Source organism: Apium graveolens, chromosome 7 (genome assembly GCF_009905375.1).
Source record: "Apium graveolens cultivar Ventura chromosome 7, ASM990537v1, whole genome shotgun sequence".
In the NCBI taxonomy this organism is placed as follows: Eukaryota; Viridiplantae; Streptophyta; class Magnoliopsida; order Apiales; family Apiaceae; genus Apium; species Apium graveolens.
In genome coordinates this window covers 222804762-222817871 of record NC_133653.1, presented here as the reverse complement: position 1 = coordinate 222817871, position 13110 = coordinate 222804762, and the positions used below count along the sequence as shown (strand labels likewise).

General features: G+C 35.5%; 1 non-coding gene across 1 annotated transcript; it reads left to right on the top strand.

The window, feature by feature from the left end:
- The first annotated feature begins 5678 nt into the window (after positions 1 to 5678).
- On the top strand, positions 5679 to 5785 carry LOC141676011 (small nucleolar RNA R71). The gene has a single exon (XR_012556626.1). It is a non-coding gene; the product is annotated as a small nucleolar RNA R71 (small nucleolar RNA).
- The last annotated feature ends 7325 nt before the right edge of the window (positions 5786 to 13110 follow it).

The window sequence follows — 13110 nt, the reverse complement described above, 5'->3', positions numbered from 1 at the left end:
GAAAATATCTAAAGGAAATTAAACTTGGATTTGAGGTCAAGAATGAGAATGCTAATCAAGCTTCTTTTGATAATTCAAGCTCTACTCCTGCTAACTCTGCAAAGAAGAAGAATATTTCCAACACTTCTTATGTAACTAAAAACACTTAAAACTCATCATGTGCAGGGCAAGAAGAATAAATTTATGTGGGTCATTGATAATGGTTGTTCCAGACACATGGCAGGTGATAAAGCCTTGTTATCATAGTTTGAGGAGATGGCTGGCCCTTTGGTGACCTTTGGAGACAACAACAAGGGATTCACAATGGGATATGGCAATTTGATTTGTGGTAATATTGTCATTCAAGATGTAGCACTGGTTGGAGGACTTGAGGTTAATCTTTTAAGTGTCAGCCAATTCACAGATAAAGGTTTCAAAGTAAATTTTGATAGAGAATATTGTTCAATCACAAATAAAAAAGTGGTGAAATTGCTCTCAAAGGAGTAAAAAAAGGAAGCATATTTGTTGCAGACATGAACTCAGCAAGCAAGGACTAGGTGTGTTTCCTCTACACCAAAGCATCAAATGAACAATGCTGAATGTGGCACAAAAAGCTCTCTCACTTAAATTTCAAGGCAATCAACACTCTAGTAAGAAGAGAGTTAGGGAGAGAAATGTCTGCATTGGATTTTGTTCAAGATGAAATCTGTGATGCTTGTCAGAAAGGAAAAATAAAAAGATCAAGTCACAAAATCAAGAATGTGAACTCCATCAATGCTCCTCTACAACTTACTTTTAGGGCAAAAACACGCGCTAATATTCACGCAAGTATACGCGTTCGCAAGTAGTATAAGATATAAATCAGATTCGTTCCCATAGAGATTGGTTTAGGTTAAGTTCAATTTATGCACCTATACAACAATGTATGGTTATCGCTCAATGCTAAGACAAATAACAAATTGGGTTTTTATTAAACTAAGAGATTAAACTAAATAACATTAACTAAGAGAATTGAGGTTGAATTACTATATATGACAAATATGGGATCCTAACTCTAATTAAATACTTCATTCAATAGCCTTATTGTTCTTAACCTTAGCATGTAATGGTGATGACACTAATCAGATAACACCAAACTAGTAAACGCCAACTTTCGTTGCACGAGTACCATTCTACCAGACATCCACAAAAGAGATAGAAGCTGAATATGCACCAATTATATTGAGACCCTTTATGTCTATAGAAATTGACAACATAACGGTTTAAGCACAAGTTATCTATCTTGATTACATAGGGCAAGTAAAACGGTTAGAGTTATCCACTAATCATGCATACAATACATGAACCTATGCTAGCATGACAAGTTCTAAATCTCAAGATTCACTGTCGCTTCACAAGAGATTAACATGCTATCTTATATATTAGCTACGCACATAAGATAAATAAGCACAACCAATACTAGGATATCATACAATCACCACACGCCAAGATATCAAACCAATTAACTATTGAAATCCATAAGTAAATCCGCTAGAATCCCATGATAACGATTAGTTCATAATCGAACTCATCGTGACCATGGCTTCCAATGACAGCATGGTATAAACAAGGTCTTAATAAACTGAATAATAATTAAAGTATGAATAAACGAGATCTATGTTCAACAAGAATGAAAACGAGCATCCAAAGTTACAACTAATTCAAAGAATCACAAGTAGAAAACAAGATCTTCTTTTTCGGAGTTATTTTGTGCTTCTAGGTCTTCTTCTTGGTATCTCAATCTTCCCGGATGATGAAAACCATTTTATTAAGTATCTATACGCCCCTAGTGGACCTGGACCCTTAAAATCGTCAAATTCCACTCGAATAGGGTTTTTCAGCGAAATCAGCGAATCAGCCGCACCTCAGGCGGCCGCCTCCACTCTCCAGGCGGGCGCCTCAGCTCCCAAGCGGCCGCCCCATATCCCAGGCGGGGACGCCTGCAGCCTGTGTGGAAAAATTCTGATGAATCTTGTTTTGGCGATAACTTGAGTTCTACTCGTCAGAATTAGGCGATTCAACTGCCCACGCGAAGCTAACGAGATTCTCTACAACTTGGCAATGGATTTGGCTCCCAAATATGATCCCTTTTTATCATATTTCCTTTAAAAGCTCATTTCTTCATATAATTGATACCTGAAATGCAATAACACAAAAACACATCAAAATACCAACAACTTGAGTCCAAAACACCAATTTAAGCTTGTAATAAAGCGTTCCAAGTGGATATAAAATCCACTTATCACACCCCTAAACTTGAATCGATGTTTGTCCTCAAGCTTAAACAGACTCAAAACTACAAAACAAACCTAATGCATGAATGCAACTACGTGAATACAACTAAATGATAATCCAATCGATCCCCTTAGGATAACCATAACCAAATGAATAAGCCAATGCCTCTAAGAATGCAATGACTCAAAACAGAGTTCGAATAAATCCCACAAACCAGAAACGTGTGTGTGTGGAATGCTTAACGGATATCTCTCGATACTAGATCAATAACCATAATTTATCTATCATCGAAACAATCAAAAGTTTATAAACAGAATAGACAATAAACACATGATGACTCACAACACCTCATTTCTACTAGAGTTATACAAGGATTCACAATATTATTGAACACATAACAAAGATGCTTATTTGACCGTGTAATGAATGAGGTCCCAAAAGACTTATGCAATAATACCCATGTAGCGAGCGTTAGGTTAGCGGATCCCAGACTATAAAAACCTTAGGTCACTAGGCACAAAGTCCCCTAGAACTTAATAACTCGAGTATTTAAGAGCTCACTCTTGATCAATTATGCATAAACATATACTTTTTTTTCTTTTTTTCTTTTTTTTTCTTTTCTGAATGAGTGCGTTTCACTCCATCTCATTCAACCCTAGACTACTCATAAAAATATGAGCCGACTACTAGCCATTTGACGCCTAGCCTTACAACAACTAGCAATGAAATCCAAGTTTTTCTCCAGATAAAAAAATCAGTATTTTTACGTCATTACGAGAATATCACAAATTCTAAATATAACCAAGTGATTAAATCTCAACAACAAATAAGTATGATGATGATCTAGATCAAAAGCAACCCTATAAGACTTTGTGAAAATATTTATTTCTGGCATGCAAATCAATTCATTAGGACTTAAACATCCCTCTATTCGTCATCACCACACTCAAATCAACATCAACTTATCAAATATCATAGTTCATCTTAAGGGATCATGCTAAATATGCATGCAAATACAACTATATGAAATCACATAAAAATAAACAAATATGTCCTAAATGAACAATCATGCAAAAATATGAATGAACTACAACAAAATATGCAATATGAATCTATATGGACACACACTACTAATCCTTACATTATAATCCCCAAACTTAAAATTTTTAATGTCCTCATTGAATGTAATAATAAGGATTTCAGGCATACCTAATTAGCGGAAGAGTCACCCTCGTAAGGTGGAGGATCAGGTGGCCAATCAACCTCGCCACCAGTGTCTCGGACAACAGTACCGAAAGCGTGTGTCAAATTTTCAGCAAAACGATGGTGAATGTAGTGCATGGCCTCCATACGCCTAGTCGCTCGCCTATACTGCTCATCACCAAGACCAAACCTATAAACTTTCTGTGGAGCATGAGAAGAACCCTCTGTAGGCACTGTAGGATTCGTTCGGATACTCTCTACATCATCAAAAATATATCCCAACCCCATATCATGGGGTGTACCTAAGAATGAATAACTCAAGTGATCTGGCTTTCGGTTGAGCTCAACTGTGGGAGCTTCTTGAATAAATGGTTCAAAACGCTCCTGAGAAATTTTCAGCTATGCTAATCCAAGAGAATCGAATGGCATATCTAACTTCCTCTTCCATAGAAGTGCATCCAAAACCTGCAGGTGCTCTGCTCCTTCTTCATCTTTAATAACTGATTCCCCTATTAAGGATCTCTCTAAGGTATCTGACTTTGGCAATTGCTCAAGTTTCGAATTTACGACAAAGTCTACCCACTCTAATTTAAAGCAGTCCTCTTTAGCCGTGGGTAACTTTATTTCCTTGAACACATTAAAATTGACCTTTTGATCATAAACCTTCATCGTAAGCTCTCCTTTTTGCACATCGATCATAGTTCGGCCTGTAGCTAAGAATGGTCTCCCCAAGATAATGGGAATCTTTTTATCCTCCTCAAAGTCAAGAATTACAAAGTCAGCAGAGAAGATGAGTTTATCCACCTTGACCAAGACATCCTCCACTATACCTCATGGATAAGCGATGGAACGGTCAGCTAGTTGCAATGACATGTATGTTGGTTTCAGATCAGGCAGACCAAGCTTCTTGAAGATAGTTAAGGGCATCGGATTGATGCTAGCTCCTAAATCACATAAACACTTGTCGAACGACAAGTTTCTGATGGTGCAAGGAATAGTGAAGCTTCCAGGATCTTTAAGCTTCAGAGGCAACTTCTGTTACAGCACAGCACTGCATTCCTCCGTGAGAGCAACGGTCTCTAAGTCATCGAGCTTCACTTTCCGAGAGAGAATACCTTTCATAAACCTCGCATAGCTAGGCATCTGTTCAAGAGTTTCAGCGAAAGGTATGTTGATATGAAGTTTCTTGAACATCTCCAAAAACTTCTCAAACTGCTTATCCAGCTTTTTCTTCTGCAGCCTCTTAGGAAAATGAGGTGGATGATAGATCTGTTTCTCCCCTGTATTACCCTCAGGAGGATTGTATTCCACAGTAGTCTTCCTTGGTTCCACCTCTTCTTCCTTCTGCACTTCTTCTTCAGCCACAACTGCATTTTCTGAAACTTGAGATTTTTCAGGCTCTTCGTCTTGCTGAATTTGGGGGCTTGCTACCTTTCCAGACCTTAAGGTGATGGCGTTCACCTGTTCTTCAACTTCCCTCTTTCCTGGATTTGTTTCTGTATCACTAGGAAGCGTTCTCGGTGGTCGATTCAATAAGGAATTAGCAATTTGCCCTATTTGGTTCTCCAGAGTCTTAATAGAGACAGGCTGGCTTTGGCATATAAGAGCTTGGTTTTTGCACATAAGCCGCAACTCCTCCATTTTAGATTTTTCATTCGAAGATAGACATGCACCAAGAGTTTGTTGTTTTGTTGTAATTTGTTGCTAAAAACCAGGAGGGTTGAATAGCTTATTTCTAAACTGCTAGAACGACTGTTGCATCGTATTCTGATTGTTGCTCCAGCTGAAGTTAGGATGATTCCAGTTGTCAGGATGATAGGTGTCTGGAACTGGTTGCTGTGATCTCTGAAAGTTGCTCACAAACTGAGCTGAGTCACTAGATATAGCGCATTGCTCCGTCACATGCGGACCTGCACACAGCTCACAAACACTAATTATCTGCTTAACACCATAGTTAGCCAGAGAATCGATCTTCATAGACAACGCCTTTAGTTGAGTAGTGATAGCTATAGCTGTATCCACTTCAAGAACTCCTGCTACCTTGCCCTGTGGACATCTCTGGGTTGGATACTGATATTCATTAGCAGCTATCAGTTCAATTAGATCATAAGCTTCCTCATAGCTCTTTTCCCAATAATGCTCCGCATGCTACTGCATCGAGCATGGGTCTGGACCGTGCTCCCATCCCGTTATAGAAGCAGTTGATGATCATCCAATCAAGCATGCCATGATGATGACACTTCCTAAGCATCTCCTTGTAGCTCTCCCAAGCTTCATATAAAGATTCTCCCGATTGCTGCGCAAATTGAGTGAGAGCATTCCTGAGTGCAGCCGTCTTCTCCATAGGGAAGAATTTAGTAAGAAACTTTTGAGCAAGATCTTCCCAAGTAGTAATTGAACCAGCTGGTAGAGAATGTAAACAACACTTAGCTTTATCCCTCAGAGAGAATGGGAAAAGCCTCAGCTTTATAGCATCTTTAGAAACACCATTGAACTTGAAGGTGTCGCAGATCTTAATGAAATCCCTAATGTGCATATTGGGATCTTCCGTTGGAGAACCCCCAAACTGGATTGAATTCTGCACCCATTGAATTATGCCAGGATTGATCTCAAAGGTATTAGCTGTGATAGCTGGCCTGATAATGCTATATTGAATGTCATTGATCTTGGGTTGAGAAAAATCCATCAAGGCTTTCGTTCGTGCTGCTGGATCTCCCATTGTACTGAGTACCTGAAACACAAATGAATAAACCGTGAGAGTAAACGAGTCTGAGTCACTGAAATTTAACGACCACTGATGACAAGCACATAAACTAAGAATTAACATCGAGTCCCCGGCAGCGGCACCAAAAACTTGTTAGGGCGAAAACACGCGCTAATATTCACGCAAGTATACACGTTCGCAAGTAGTATAAGATATAAATCAGATTCGTTCCCACAGAGACTGGTTTAAGTTAAGTTCAATTTATGCACCTATGCAACAATGTATGGTTATCGCTCAATGCTAAGACAAATAACAAATTGGGTTTTTATTAAACTAAGAGATTAAACTAAATAACATTAACTAAGAGAATTGAGGTTGAATTACTATATATGACAAACATGGGATCCTAACTTCATTAAATACTTCATTCAATAGCCTTATTGTTCTTAACCTTAGCATGTAATGGTGATGACACTAATCAGATAACACGAAACTAGTAAACGCCAACTTTCATTGCACGAGTACCATTCTACCAGACATCCACAAAAGAGATAGAAGCTGAATAGGCACCAATTATATTGAGACCCTATATGTTTATAGAATTTGACAACATAACGGTTTAAGTACAAGTTATCTATCTTGATTACATAGGGCAAGTAAAACGGTTGGAGTTACCCACTAATCATGCATACAATGCATGAACCTATGCTAGCATGGCAAGTTCTAAATCTCAAGATTCACTGTTGCTTCACAAGAGATTAACATGCTATCTTATATGTTAGCTACGCACATAAGACGAATAAGCACAACCAATACTAGGATATCATACAATCACCACACACCAAGATATCAAACCAATTAACTATTGAAATCCATAAGTAAATCCGCTAGAATCCCATGACAACGATTAGTTCATAATCGAACTCATCGTGACCATGGGTTCCAATGAAAGCATGGTATAAACAAGGTCTTAATAAACTGAATAATAATTAAAGTACGAATAAACGAGATCTAGGTTCAACAAGAACGAAAACGAGCATCCAAAGTTACAACTAATTCAAAGAATCACAAGTAGAAAATAAGATCTTCTTTTTCAGAGTTGTTTTGTGCTTCTAGGTCTTCTTCTTGGTATCCCAATCTTCCCGGATGATGAAAACCCTTTTTTTTAAGTATATATACGCCCCTAGTGGACCGGGACCCTTAAAATCGTCAAATTCCACTCAAATAGGGTTTTTCAGCGAAATCAGCCGCGCCTCAGGCGGCCGCCTCCACTCTCCAGGCGGGCGCCTCAGCTCCCAAGCAGCCGCCCCACATCTAAGGCGGGTGCCTGCAGCCTGTCTGGAAAGATTCTGATGAATCTTGTTTTGGCCATAACTTGAGTTCTACTCGTCAGAATTAGGCGATTCAACTGCCCACGTGAAGCTAACGAGATTCTATACAACTTGGAAATGGCCTTGGCTTCCAAATCTGATTACTTTTTATCATATTTCCTTTAAAAGCTCATTTCTTCATATAATTGATATCTGAAATGCAATAACACAAAAATACATCAAAATACTAACAACTTGAATCCAAAAGACCAATTTAAACTTGTAATAAAGCGTTCCAAGTGGATATAAAATCCACTTATCACTTACCCACATGGATTTGTTTGGTCATGTAAATGTCATGTTCATTTCTAAGAAAATATATGCACTAGTAATGGTGGATGACTACTCAAGGTACAATTGGGTGAAATTTATGCATTCTAAAGATAAGACTCCATTCATTATCATTGAACACATAAAGAAGATTGAGAATGCACGTTGAAGACCACTACTTAATGAAAAGATTGAAAAGTGATAATGGAATTGAATTCAAAAATTCTATACTGAATGATTTATGTAAAGACAAGGGCATCACTCAAGAGTTCTCAGCTCCAAGAACACCTCAACATAATGGTGTGGTTAAAAGAATGAATAGAACTCTAGTTGAAGCTACAATAATAATATTGCGGGATGCCAAGTTGTCAACAAGCTTTTGGGAAGAAGCTGTCAGCACACCATGTTATATTCATAAAAGATACTTAGTAAACAGAAGCATTGGCAAGTCACCCTACTCAATCATGTCTAGAAAGAAGCCTATAATTAAATATCTTCATGTGTTTGGAAGCAAAAAATTTATGTTAAAGGACAACTCAGAATATGTTGGCAAATATGAATCAGAAGTATTTGAAACTATCTTTCTTGGTTACTCATTGGAAATGACTACTTACAGGGTCTATGTGCTAGAGCAAAAAAATAACGGAGAGCACATATATTACTTTTGATGATGACAAGTACCCTGAATTAGACTGCTTTGATGAAAGTAAATCAGAAGCTTTGAATTTTGAAAAATCTCAAACTTGACAGTGATTCTGAAGATGATGATGAAAAGAATGCAGAAATTGAAGAAGAAGAAGCTAGTGAACCAGTAATTTCTGTGAATTAAGATCCATCTCAAAATACAAACTCGCCTGAATTTGATAGCACAAACTCAGGGGGGAAGAGGTGATAGTTCTGCAAGTCATGCCATGGATGACGCATATGAGAACACTTCAAGTCATTAAAATCATCACACCAGGCAATGGGATAGGAGTCACACTAGAGATACTATCATTGGTGATCCTAGTGCTGGTGTGAGAACTAGAAGTGCCACTGAAAATGAATGTCTATATGCTTATTTTCTATCTCAAATTGAGCCTAAGAAAACTGAGGAAGCCTTGTTTGATCCTGACTGGATAACTGCAATGTAAGAAGAGTTGAATCAATTTGAGAGAAATAAAGTTTGGGAGTTGGTTCCTGCACCAAGTTATAGAAGCATTATTGGAACAAAGTGGGTGACAGTTTCAAGATGGATGAAAATGATGTTGTCACCAGAAACAAGGAAAGGCTTGTTTCTAAAGGCTACTCACAAGAAAAAAAATTGACTATGATGAAACTTTTGCTCCAGTTGCAAGACTTGAAGCAATAAGAATTTTTCTTGCATTTGCTGCACACTCAAATTTCAAAATGTATCAAATGGATGTGAAAAGTGCATTCCTCAATGGTGAATTATAAGAGAAAGTCTATGTGCAACAACCTCCTGACTTTTGAAGGATCTCAATGGTTTGAAGCAGGCACCTATAGCGGGGTCTAATACTTTGTCAGAATTCTTGATCAAGAATGGATTCACTAGAGGGACAATTGATAAAACTCTCTTTTTCAAGCAACATGGTAATGATATTATCCTAGTTCAAAATTATGTAGATGATATCATTTTTGGCTATACTAATGAGAAACTTTGTTAAAGATTCTCAAGACTTATGCAGAGTGAATATGAGATGAGCATGATGGGAGAGTTAAGTTATTTCTTTGGTCTATAAGTAAGCCAAAAAAATGATAGAATTTTCATTAGTCAAACTAAGTATGTCAAATATCTTCTGAAGAAATTTGGGATGGTGGACTGCTCACCTGCATCAACTCCTATATCTACAACTACCTGAGTCAGAAGCTTGGGGTTCACAACGCACACATACATAATATATAAACCTGCTTATGACAATAATAATAATAATAATAATATGCAGTGACCCTACTAACCTTCATCCATGGATTGCAACTGGTTAAAGTATGCACACAAGCCGCAATCACATTTATATTACAAACGTACCAAAACCCATATATTTTAACTTACATCTGAATAATAAACATTCTTCCAGACTTTCAAACTTAAACTATTACAAAAGTCTTCAGCTAGCTTATTTCGTCTCAACCTGGAATCCTAGCTCGCACACTTGAATGGGGATCCTCGCTACCAATGGGTTCCTTCTTAACTGGAAAAGAACATCAACAGAATCATACAAATGAGCTAACTAGCTCAGCAAGTCACAGTGACGATACTGAGATTAAAGAATGATCAAATAAAATGATTTAGGTTAACAGATTTCTTTATCAGCAATGATTAGAAATGGATATTCAATTTTTATTTTAAAAACCAAGGTTAGGCTGATGACCAGTCACACACTAACCCCGAGCCAGGCACACAGATCTGCTCTATATACTGGATCCAAAGCACACATTAGCCTAATACGACCACAAATCTGGCCTGGCCACGAATCTGGTCTATAATTATAAAACAATCTAATTCTATAATAATAACAAAATAAATAATGGAAAACAATAAACAGAATCATAAATAACATTGGTCTTCAAGCATAAGGTGATTTACAATCATTACAAGGTACAACAAGGTAAGTACAAAGATTGGCTATCAGCCTGTAAAAGAATCAGATAACAGAGAAATCAAGGTCTCGTGTTTATAAGGATTAGTCTTTTGATGTATAAGATATGAAGGGTTGTATGTTAATCAGTTTCAGTTCAGTTATTGGTATATAGTTTATATGTATTTGTAGAGCAGTATCGTATATCTATGGTTTGTATCTGGGTATTCAACAATCAATGGTTTACAAAGAATTAGGCTTACGGCTCAAAGAACAATAACGGAATCAGGGTTTAGGGTTAAATGCTTCAAAGCACTTACGATATAAATAGAACCAATCAATTACTTGCAACATATCTTGGGAAGGTTGAGAATATTTGCTTTATTTCGACTTCCTAACACTTCACTTGCTCTCATTCACAGACTCCTAATCACCGACTATCTGTTTCCCCTTTCTACGCTTTGCTTCCTTTGTTTAGACATCACAAGTATCTATCAATACTCTTTCTCACTTTATTCTATTCGATACAAACTTCTATCTACCCTTCGTTTCACCCAAATCTAACTTACGGATTGAAAGTTATGATTAAAACAGTTAAACAATACACATATAAGCATATCGTATACCAATCGGGTCACATATAGCACATAGCACGTAAGATATTCGATAAAAAATACTTTTTGAAAGAAGATTCAGGATTAAAATGATTTTTTAGATACTTAATACGAAATTTTAAATATTTTTCAGTATTAAAACGGGTCGTTGAATCATTTATAAACAATTAACAGGGTTCGAATACCCGAATCTGACTTTAAAATCATTTTATAATAATTATCGAGTCTTGAAAATAATTTAAAATAATATTTTAAAGCTCGAAACTATTTTTCAGAATTTTTAAATCAAAAAAATAATTAAATCTAATTAATTAATTAATTAATAATTAATAATAATTAATTATATATGACCAATTAACTAATTATTAACTAAAATTAATTAATTAAATAATTCAGATTCATTTATGAATTAAAAATAGTTATTAAAATTAAAATAATGAATTTTAGAATTTTTAATAATTAAAAACGAATTTCTGAAATTAAATTAAATAAAAAATATGATTTTTATAAAATTTTAAAATAGGAATCCTATTTTTGCAAATTCCAGAAACTACAATGACCTAACTGTATCATTTTGAAAACTACAGGTACCAAACTTTAAATTTTACAACTCCTCGCCGGAAAATGCCTTGTTTCGCCGGAGAACACATTTCCGGAATCCTCACAACACCATCTCCTCCAGATGACATCTCTAGAACACCAGGAATCTATTCATGCAATCAAATCGAATTGATAACCCCTGAGTTGGCCGGAAAAACTCGAAGAAAACTCGTCGGATAGCGAGTTCGTCTTTGCTTCAGTCAGGCCAACTCCGGTATCGTCTGTAATATCCAGGATATAGCGTGTAATTATTTTTAATAATAAATAATTATTATGTGATTATTATGTGATTTTTGGTGAATTATCTGATAATTGGTATTGATATGTGGATGTTTATATGTGATAAAGTATAGGTATTTTAATTTTATTATGTCCAGAATAAAATATAGATAATTAAGGTATTTTTCTGGTAATTTTTGGAATGTTATATGATTTTATATTGATTTATGAATTTATTAATTATTTTCTGAATAATTACAAAATTATTTTATAAAGCCGGGAATCGTCCAACTTCAACCGATTTTACGTTTTTATAACCCGAAACATATCTGAAAACTCCATCCTAACCTAATCTGGTAATTCCGGACATTTTCTGTGTTTTGATTTTTTCGATCCGGAATACGGTTTGACCCGTGTGTAAGGACTCATATATTTTTAGTAATATTTAAATATGTAATTATTAAATAATTAAATAAATAAAATATGTATATGGGTTCTGTCAGCGGGTTATTGTTTTGTTATGCATATGTGATTACTAGTGTATGGGATTGAATTGTGTGGTTAATTATTGGGTTGTATGATTTTGTTTCGTTTTTAAAAGTGATTTTATTGCAGATTTATTTTCCATAAATTTTTGGATTGTCTCTAAAATTATTTTTATGGTTTTATAATTACAATAATTATTTTTGGGATTTTATAAAATTTAGAATTCAATATTTCATTAATTATTTAGCCCTGAATGATTTTCTGATTGTATTGTAAATTCAATATTAAATTTCAGAATTCTTTAAAAAATACGGAACTCATATTTATTTAAGTTTGGAATATTCTGAGAATTTTAAAATTATTTTGGGAATTTTCGGGATTAGTTTCACCCGCGCGTTGATTCGTTTAATCGATAAAGGCGGGTATAGATTGTGTTTCAGAAATTATTTTAAAATTTCAAAATTTACATTTTATTAACTTCGGGATATTTATAGCATTTTAAGACTATTCTCGTAATTTTTTGAAATTGTTTAATCTGCACCTCAGTCCCTTAATTTTGAATTGCGGGTATGTCGTGTGTTTCGAAAATGCTTAAAAATTTATGAAAATCTTATTTTATTAAGTTTTAAATATTTCAAGAATTTTAAAGTTATTTTACGATAATTTCGATAAATATTTATTCGCAGAGTTATATCGTTAAATGCAAATTTCGGATCAAATTAAGCCTGCAATTGGGAATTCAAGACACGTGTTGAATTTTTAGCTTTTATAGTGCCACTTGTTGGCTTTGGAATGGTTAATAAAAAAAAGGA